The sequence below is a fragment of the Chelonoidis abingdonii genome, chromosome 4, assembly GCF_003597395.2.
Source record: "Chelonoidis abingdonii isolate Lonesome George chromosome 4, CheloAbing_2.0, whole genome shotgun sequence".
In the NCBI taxonomy this organism is placed as follows: Eukaryota; Metazoa; Chordata; order Testudines; family Testudinidae; genus Chelonoidis; species Chelonoidis abingdonii.
Window position 1 is genome coordinate 51,840,783 of NC_133772.1, and position 9,650 is coordinate 51,850,432.

Consider the following 9,650-nt stretch of genomic DNA (forward strand, 5'->3'; position numbering starts at 1 on the left):
CTAGCATATATATACTTTTTTCCCTGGAAATTTCCACTACATTCATCTGACGAAGTGGGTATTCACCCACGAAAGCTCATGATCCAAAACGTCTGTTAGTCTATAAGGTGCCACAGGATTCTCTGCTGCTTTTACAGTAGCTAGATCTTTAGTATAGCAAAATACTCTTTAAGGAGGCTCACATAGCCTCATGTGTCTTAAATTGCCCCTTTGTCTGTAATGCAATTAAAACATGTAGAATATTGTGTAAGCAATAAGAAATGTCTGTCAGAAATTAAACCTGTGGCATTTTTATGACTGAATTTATTCAAATTATAAAATACCCCAAATAAACTGTACGTGCGATATCCCCTACTTGCATTTGCAAGGAATGGGATTTGTGTGTTTTGATGAGCTCATCTCTTCTATTTACATTAGATCATGCTAAAGAGTTTCAGGATATAGACTGGTGAGTCAGCAGCCACACAAAAGAGAAATCAGGGTGGAATTCACTGATAAAAATGAATAGAAAAGTGCCATCAAGGAGATAAACACAATAAACACCTCTCTAGTGGTTGGAATGCTCTGCTTGTAGTGAATAAAGGATTAAAAATGTCTTGGAGCCATATCCAAAGATAAAAGAGAGCTTTTATTCAAGTGAGTCAGTGCTCAAGGAGAAAATGGAGAAATAGGGATCAAACAGCAAGTGAGGTTAAGGATTTCACGTATCAAATTCAGCTGAGTCTGAACTGCAAAAATCAGACACTCGGAATTTCTTCCCCTTGCAGTTTGTTTATGGAATATATTTTCTTCTCACTATATACATTATAACAAATTAGGGCAGGCAGTTTTTTTCTTGGCACCCATATCATTACACCTCTACCCTGATATAACGCCACCTGATATAACACGAATTCGGATAACGTGGTAAAGCAGCGCTCTGCGGGGGGGGGAGGGGCTGCGCACTCCGGTGGATCAAATCAAGTTCGATATAATGCAGTTTCACCTATAACGTGATAAGATTTTTTGGCTCCTGAGGACAGTGTTATATTGAGGTAGAGGTGTATTTAACTTGCTTTTCATTACTGTTTAATCAAACAGAAGCAGAGTACAAACTGATAATATATAGTAACTCTGATGTGCCATACAATACAGTATGTCTAAACATATGCGGCCAGATTCTCATCTATAAAACAGCCTTTTTTTAGCACTCTGGTGCAAAAGGGACCATAAAGGCTGCTTACCTGGCCAGCTAAGAATTTCCATCTGCATGAGGGGAAACCCCTGGTGGTGTGTAGGCTACTACTGGCCATGGAGCTTTTCTACTTAGACTTCCCCTTTCTTATGTTTTAATGCAAGAAGGATTGGGGCCATTATGTCCTGTTGCCAAGCAGAAAAAGATACAAGTGTCCAGTAACGAACCTCTACCTTTCTAACCAAACCTGTTTGAAGCCCCTACTTTCATACTTTACTAGCAGTGCAAACCCCTTCCCCCACACCCCGCAGGCCTTACTACAGACACAAAAACCTTTACCAAAACAGAAAATTTAATCCCCTAAAATACAGCTGTCTCCTTTAAAACATCAGGAGAGGAAGAGACTTCCCACTGCAGGCTAGGAAACATCAAATGGTCTCTGGACACACCAACAATTACCAATAATTAAGGACCACCAGGCAACCACCCACCTCACCCTGCCAAAGGGCAAATAACCTCATCATAGCTCACCATTCAGACTCAAATACCTAAGTTCTGGGAATGAATGCAGGAAGAAAATCTTTAGTAGATCCAAAGACAATGGAGGGATTCTAGACTATCTAGGCTTAAAGCATCCAACCATTCTGTAGCCATTGATTAGATGAAAGTACAAATCTTCCAAATGCAGTAAAGTCCTTTTGTCACTTCATTCTCATCTGCTGACACTAACCTGGTACTAGCCACTCCAAAGCCAAAGGCCCCAAGGGCACCCTACAACTGAAATTTCCCTTTATAAAACTTGAATGAAATAGCCCAAACAGAGGCCAAATCACACCTCATAGAACAAATGCAAGGAAAATACTGAGTGGCAGTGGCACAAGACGATAAAGGTCCTTGCTTTATTTGAAAACAATCACTGTTGTGAGTTTCCAGCCATCTGGGATTTGTCTATACTTGAGATTTTAGTAATCTTCACATTAGCTATCATGATTGTAGATTCCAGGGTAAACACTGCATAAAGATTTGTTCCAGGACACAAACATTTGCCTCTAATCATGTTTAACTCTGGACAACGGTTAAACATGAGTAGCGCACACACACACACACAAAGTTTGTATCTAGTGTATAGCTAAACTGATAATTATTTAAAGTAACATACCTCAAAATTCAAATTTAGTCATATCCTCTCTTTGGAAGAATTAGATGATCTCCCTTCCCATTCTTCAGGTGTTTCTTCCCTCCCACATCAGTGAGGTCTCTAAAGTCCTGCCTTCACAGGTAAAAAGGTGTATTTTCAACTGAGTTTGCTCATTGAAGTTAGCTTACTTGGATTAAAACCTCATCCCTTTAACTTCCCTATGGATGCAGTTTAATATCTTTCAGATTGTTTGAGCAACCTCTGCCTATTCAGGGTCTGCAAAGGTATTTTCAGTCAAATTAAATTAATTCAGCTGAGCTACCCTGACTGAAACAAATACACCTATCATCTAAAATCTCACTTTTTCCAAAAGATACATGGCCACATCCTTGGTCCCAGTATAGTCCCTTTGCATCACTCTGGTAGCATAAAGGGTTTGTAAAGCTGTCGTGTCTAGAAAGTTGTGGATTCCTCCAGTATGGAGAAACCCCAAGTGACATAGAGCTGGGTTAGTACCCCATACCCCGCAGTCCCTACTGTATGAAGAGTATCGGGGGTGCTCCTCTGAGAAGACCCTTATGGGCTGTGGCAGCTGGTAGAACTTAAAGCATCAGAATGCACAGGGCGGATTTACAATGAAATGCACAGTGCCCTGGCACGGGGCCCCCAACCACAGGGGGCTCCAGGGCCAGGAAGCCCAGCACTGTCCAGCACTCCCTGCGGGGGGCAGAAGGTGTGGGGGAGAGCAGGGAGGGAGCCGTTTAAGAGGCATGCTGGAGGCACAGCGTGTGGTGCTTTCTCCCAGCCGGTGAGCCGGGCTCCCGTTGCCTCCATGGGCTCCTGCTGCTGGCTGGTGCTGGCAGCCAGGTGAGGCAGGCAGGTGAGGCGCCGGCTGGGGGCACGCTCCTGTGGTGGGGCGTCTGTCCGCGTCTGTCCTGCTGCCCTGCTCCTCTGGACACCAGGCAGTGCAGTGCAGTCGCTGGCATGCACTGCTGCTGGCAGCCCCTGGAAAAAGGCATGGGGAAGAGAGCAGCAGGCCAGAGGGTCTCAGCCCTCACGTGCTGCTGCTGCCACATCTCCCTTTGGCAGCGAATAGGAGCAGCGGTAGGGCAGGGACACATCCACCAGCCAGCCAGGCAAGGTAACTCAACGGCTGCAACTGGGACTGCCCCAGCCCTGAGCCCCCATCCCCGCGCACTGCCCCCTACACACACACACACCAGCCCCCTGCCCTGAGCCGCTCAGGCCAGGGGGCTGTGGTGGTCCCCACACTCTCCAGCCCCCTGTCCTCAGTCCTGCACACTCCACACACAGCCCCACCCACACCCCCTACCCTGACTCCTGCACCCCCCACCCCCACCCTGAGCACCAAACGGGAGCTCCCGCACCCCCCCATCCCCACCTGGACCCCTCTCACCAAACAGAAGCTGCCCCAGGTAAGCGCTCCACACTCTAATCTTCTGCCCCAGCCCTGAGCCCCCTTCCACACACTAACTCCTGGCCAGACCCTGCACCCCAACCCCCAGCCCGCTCCTCTACCCAACTCTCTCCCAGACCCCATGCCCCAACCCTGAGCCCCCTCCCACATCCTAACTCCTGGCTAGACCCCGCACCCCCATGTTTTTTTATGTTTTTTTAATAAAGCGCTCTAATCCAAAGCACTTTACAATGGTTAGTTAATGGTACAAACAATATTTGGAAAGATTAAGTGGTCCGCCGAGAGCCTTAGCAATTTTCAAGTGGTCTGTGAAAAAAAATTAGACTACAAAAACAATCAAGGTACCTCACTTTATTTTCATTTACTTGCTATTACTTATAATATAGGAAGGGGATGAGGAAAAAAAATTAAAAATAGGGATGGGGGAGATAAAGAATGTTCTTTTTCTTGGCTGAGTCCCGAGGGGGGGCCCAAAAAAGAAGCTGAGCACAGGGCCCCACTAACTCTAAATCTGCCACTGAGAATGCAAGCAAGTGGTCTGAAGTCAGTTTTGCCCCTGTCCTGTCAGCTGTACTGAGCAGGGCTAAGGAAGGATCTGGTTTACAAAGTGCAAGGATTCCGAGCTATAACAAACCAATCAGGGAGCTCTTTCATTTTCTACAAGCATTTACCCTCTGCATTCTTCTTCTGTCCAGTGGATTAGGTTAAAAGAGGCTATATTCTTCTCAACGTTTCCACACAAGCAGCTTCATATTATTTTAATTAACCTTTAAGATGGATTCCTGAGAGTGTTCCAAAGAAATAAAGAAAGAAGTTGGAGAGATAAATCTATTTACCAAAAATGACTTGCACAGTTCTAGTCTTAAGTACTGAAGAGAGAGGAAGTGTAATAAAAGACGCACAAAAAATGAGTCTGTTGGTTATGAGACCTAAACAGAAACCAATTTAGTTTCCTCATTTACTCAACAGTAGCTTTGTAATGTAGTCTTTACAGAAAATAAACCACAGTACTGGCACTGTCTTGGTATGCATGGACAGGATATGTCAACAGCAGGAGCTGCAGTTAACTAAAGTTATTACAAAGACAGTTGATTAAATACACAGTAGCATTGCCATCTTTCACTTTTTACCCTGAATAAAATTCTAACTCAAATGATTCTCTAGTGCTAATTAGTGAAACCATTTGGTCTGAAAAGGGAGAGGGAATCAGCAGTACAATTAGCACACACATACATGCTTTTTAATTCTTATAGCAATTCACATAAAACAAAGAATCAGCTAACATTTGCTACCAAAAAGGATATGTATGTCTTAGGGTTACCAACTTTGGTTGGACATATTCCCAGAGGTTTCATCAGAAGACATAATCTTTAATTAAAGATTAATCTTTAATTCCTGGAGGCTCCAGGACTATCCTGGAGGGTTGGCAAGCCTAGTATGTCTACTCGCTAACTATCTGGAGCACAGATGCACTACAGTTGTATTTTCTTTCTCTTAAGAGATGTGACCCAGATGGCAATAATCACTACCAATACTGGAAAAATTCTAAGAACAAAGGGCCAGATTTTCAGAAGTGTTGAGCAACCACAATTTGAATTGAAAGTCAGGCCCATAACATCCTAATACAATGCAATATCCTAGGCAGGGGCAGCTCTATGTATTTTGCTGCCCCAAGCATGGCAGGCAGGCTGCCTTTGGCGGCTTGCCTGCGGGAGGTCCCTGGTCCCGCGGATTCATCAGCATGCCTGCGGGAGGTCTGCCGAAGCCGTGGGACCAGTGGACCCTCCGCAGGCATGCCGCCAAAGGCAACCTGCCTGCCACCCTCGCCGAGGCTGGCAGAGCGCCCCCATGGCTTGCCGCCCCAGGCACGCGCTTGGCATGCTGGTGCCTGGAGCCGTCCCTGATCCTAGGACATTCCATTACTGGGGAATGCATTGCCCTATCTCCCATGTATTTGGCTGAACAGTGCTCTGTGCACCAACCCTTTTAAAGTTTACACTAAACCAATTCTCCCACAACCCCTCCCTGCTAAGATCTGCTGCATGTTGGGTGACATGGCTGATGTACACAGGGAGAGCTGTACTGCATGCTGGAGAGGATCATAGGCTTTCACCTAGGTCCTGTGAAGCACCAAGGCTGAGGAGTGGTGGGAAGGGGGCATATGGTACATCCATAGCATCCTCTGAACCAGACTTCCCCTCCTTGTAACAGTAGGCCATCTACTTATGCTATTTTAGCCCACTTTAAGCCGTGATAGCAAAAGAAGTACATCCCAGGATACAGTTTATGTGGTCATAGAGGCAGGCAGAAGCAGTAGATTGTGTTTAGACTTTGCATGGCCCTTTCCCAGAGCAATCAGTTGTTTACTTGTTGGCCTACTGATCCTATCAGTGGCTGAGATTATCCCAAAGCAAGTTAACCATTGGTCAAACTAGAGAGCTGATGGATTTTGGGGGTAGATTTTTCCAGCCTACAGTCATATCCTGCCCAAGTGTAGCTTTTTAAAGTGGGTTTTCTACAATTAGATGTTCCTTTATTGTTGTGAGTAATATTTTTTAGCATTTATATAGTCTAAACCAGCAGTTACCCAACTGTGGTCAATGGAGCACTTGCAGTCAGCCTGTGGCCAGTGGCCTGCAGTCAGCAGGTCATGTATTTCTGGTTCCTCCCCTTGTTTCCAACTAGTTCTGCAGGCATCCTGAGGCTTCAAGAGCTGGAATGGAATTGAAAGAGAAGACAGCATTTCTAGCTCCACCAGAGCTGGAATGGAATTGAAAGACTAGACAGCATTTCTAGCTTCTTTCTACATAAGAGGAGAAAGAGAGGAAAAAATAGGAACAAGAGCCAGTATCAGAGGTGGTGACCTATAAAGAGTGGGAAGGTACAGCAGAACGGAGCTAGACAGCACATGCAAGAGAAAGAGGATTAGGCATTTAGGCAGTGTGTTGGGGGAGAAGGAAACCAAGTCCTTGGCAAATATATGCAGAAGAGACGGGGCAAAAATACATGCAGAGGAAGCCAAAGACCAAGAAGCAGAGAAGCACATGCAGATGAACAGAAGAGAGAAACAGAATAGATGGGAGGAGAGATGAAACAAAGAGCAAGAAGAAACAGATTTTTTTTCCCCCAAAAGGGCAAAACAATTATGACAATCAAAGAAGTTAAAAAAAAGAAACAACACGTAAATCCTTTCCTAATATGACATCTTCATGTAAAACATTTGCTGCAGTTGCCAAATATTGCATGATTGCATATGAGACTGGGAGATGAGGGGGTTCATCAGATTATCTTTCTACTATGATGTGGTTCGCACTATGAAACAATTTGAGAACACCTTGTCAGACCAGACTTTCATGTTAATGTCATTTCAAGTTGACTTTAAGGTTGGGTGGGAAAGATACCTTGATTGTTGCAATCACAAGACTGGAGACAATGTGCATTAATTCACATTGTGGGTGGAGAAAGCAAGAGTGCACTAAAACATAGTGAAGTATTTCTCCAGTTTTGCAACAAAAAGGGACAGAAAGTTTTACATTTATTTTCTTCTTTATTTATTTAATTATTGATCAGTCCTGTGAGGTATTGAGCGTCTGCAACTTGAGTGCTCAGCACCTCTTATGATCTGACCCTTAAGCTGTAAATTCTTCAGAGAAGAGACCCAAGTACTGAAAATGATAAGTTTTCCCTTGGTATTTGGAAGATTAATCACATAATCCCACAGTTTTTTAAAATAGATTAAGGCCACCATTAAACTATAATATAAAATAAGTAAAATATAAGGGCAATATCAATGGGACCAACAATATATTTAATGGAAATATTTTAGAAAAGCTGTTTCATACAAAAATAAAGTGACAATAAATGATTATACTTGAATCCTTATGGAAAATTATTAGGTTAACTGAAGAAACTTTAATGTCACTTACAGCATTTAGTGTCATAATAAATGGGCATCATGGAATCAGCTGTTAATCGGGATTAGTGTTTTCCATGGGGGAGGGCTGAATGGAAGAAATGAGATAAGAACTACACTGTTTACACCTGAAGCAGCAGTCTGTATTACTAGTTCCATGGCCAGGACAAGTTTCTTATTGAATAGCTTAGCTGGGTGTGGAAGGCAGATCCACAAATATCTGTGGTATAGAAATACACCTATATTCTGGCTGAACACAATACTCAGGACTCCATCCTTTTGGCTACGTAAAGATTGCAGGAATGGCTCTTACTACAATTCCCACACTAAAACTATAGATTTCAGAAAACAATAGACTAAAACTATTGATTTCAGGAAAGAAATGGCTAAAAATAGTCTTGTGAAAGATTTAATAATAATTTGTCATTTATAATAATTTATGATTAGGCTAGGATAAGAAAAGTACAAAACTATTAAAAATATATGAAAAAATGCAATATGCGCTATTCTGTAGAAATCATTATTGTAATTGAATTAACAATACCTTATTTGTATGGAAATGCTTGCTCTACTGACACTATAATTTCCATTTAAAAACTTCAGTAACTTTTCAGCTTGGTTCAATCTCAGGCCTGGTCTACACTACGTGTTTATACCGATTTTAGCAGCATTAAACCGATTTAACGCCACACCCGTCCACACTACGAGGCCCTTTAAATCGATATAAAGGGCTCTTTAAATCGGTTTCTATACTCCTCAATGAGAGGAGTAGCGCTAAAATCGGTATTATCATATTGGGTTAGGGTTAGTGTGGCCACAAATCGATGGTATTGGCCGTATCCCACAGTGCACCACGGACCGCTCTGGACAGCTATCTGAACTCGGATGCACTGGCCAGGTACACAGGAAAAGCCCCGTGAACTTTTGAATTTCATTTCCTGTTTGGCCAGCGTGGAGCTCTCATCAGCACAGGTGATCCACTGCACAGTCATTTCGCTACTAGTCGACAATTGCAGTCTCCTGAGAATAGAAAGAGCTCCGGCATGGAGCCACACAGGAGTATGGATATCATCGTATATGGGAAGAGACCTCTGTGCTAACAGAACGTCCGTTGCCAAAAGATATAATGAAAAAAACATTGCAAATATGTCCAAGCCCATGATGGTATATAGCCAACCAGTGACTCATTGTGCAGCGAAAGAGTGAAAGTTAAGAAGCTCGAGACAAGCCTAAACCAGGAAATACAAAGAAGCAAACGGAAGGTCTGGGCAGGGCAGAAACATCCCTTCTAGCTGAGCTACACAATGCAATTAGGGGCGCGCCAACTACATCACTCCTGTCCTTGGATTCCGTGGTGGGGTTGTTAATGCTCACCCATTCCTGAGATTTATGAGGACGGGGAATGTGAAGGAGGAGGAAGAGGAGGACGTAGCTTGCAGAGAGGCACACACACTCCATCAGCCCAACAGCCCAGGACTTTGCTGAGAAATGATCGGAAAGTCTATCGTCCTCCAGCCTCCGAACCACTAGCCAGACAGTGAAGTCCAGTTGCCCGGACGTCCAGTGAGTGTACTTTGTTGAAATATAAAACCATGTTTAAAGCAAGAGCTTTTTTAAATGAGGGCTTTGGGATCAGGTTTCGCCCTGTAGATCCGGGCAGTAAAGTTCTTGAGAATAGAGTGTGTTAACATGTCTGGGGGGCGGAAAGCTGGAAATCCTCACTGGACATCTCCAAGAAGTGCTCCGGAGTACTTACTCTCAGCTCCTGGAAGAAGTTCTGGGCAAGGCAACCTGTTCCGGTCTCCACCGTGCATGTAGGTACACATAAACTACGTGACCAATCTACCAGCCATTAGCACAGTAAATAATCGGGTCCATGCATGACATGCCTCGCTTCGCGTATTGGTCCCAGTGTGATGTGCTGGCATTCATAGAAACATTTCTGGCTTTATCTCACTTCTGTTATCCACCAGGAGAGTGAATACGT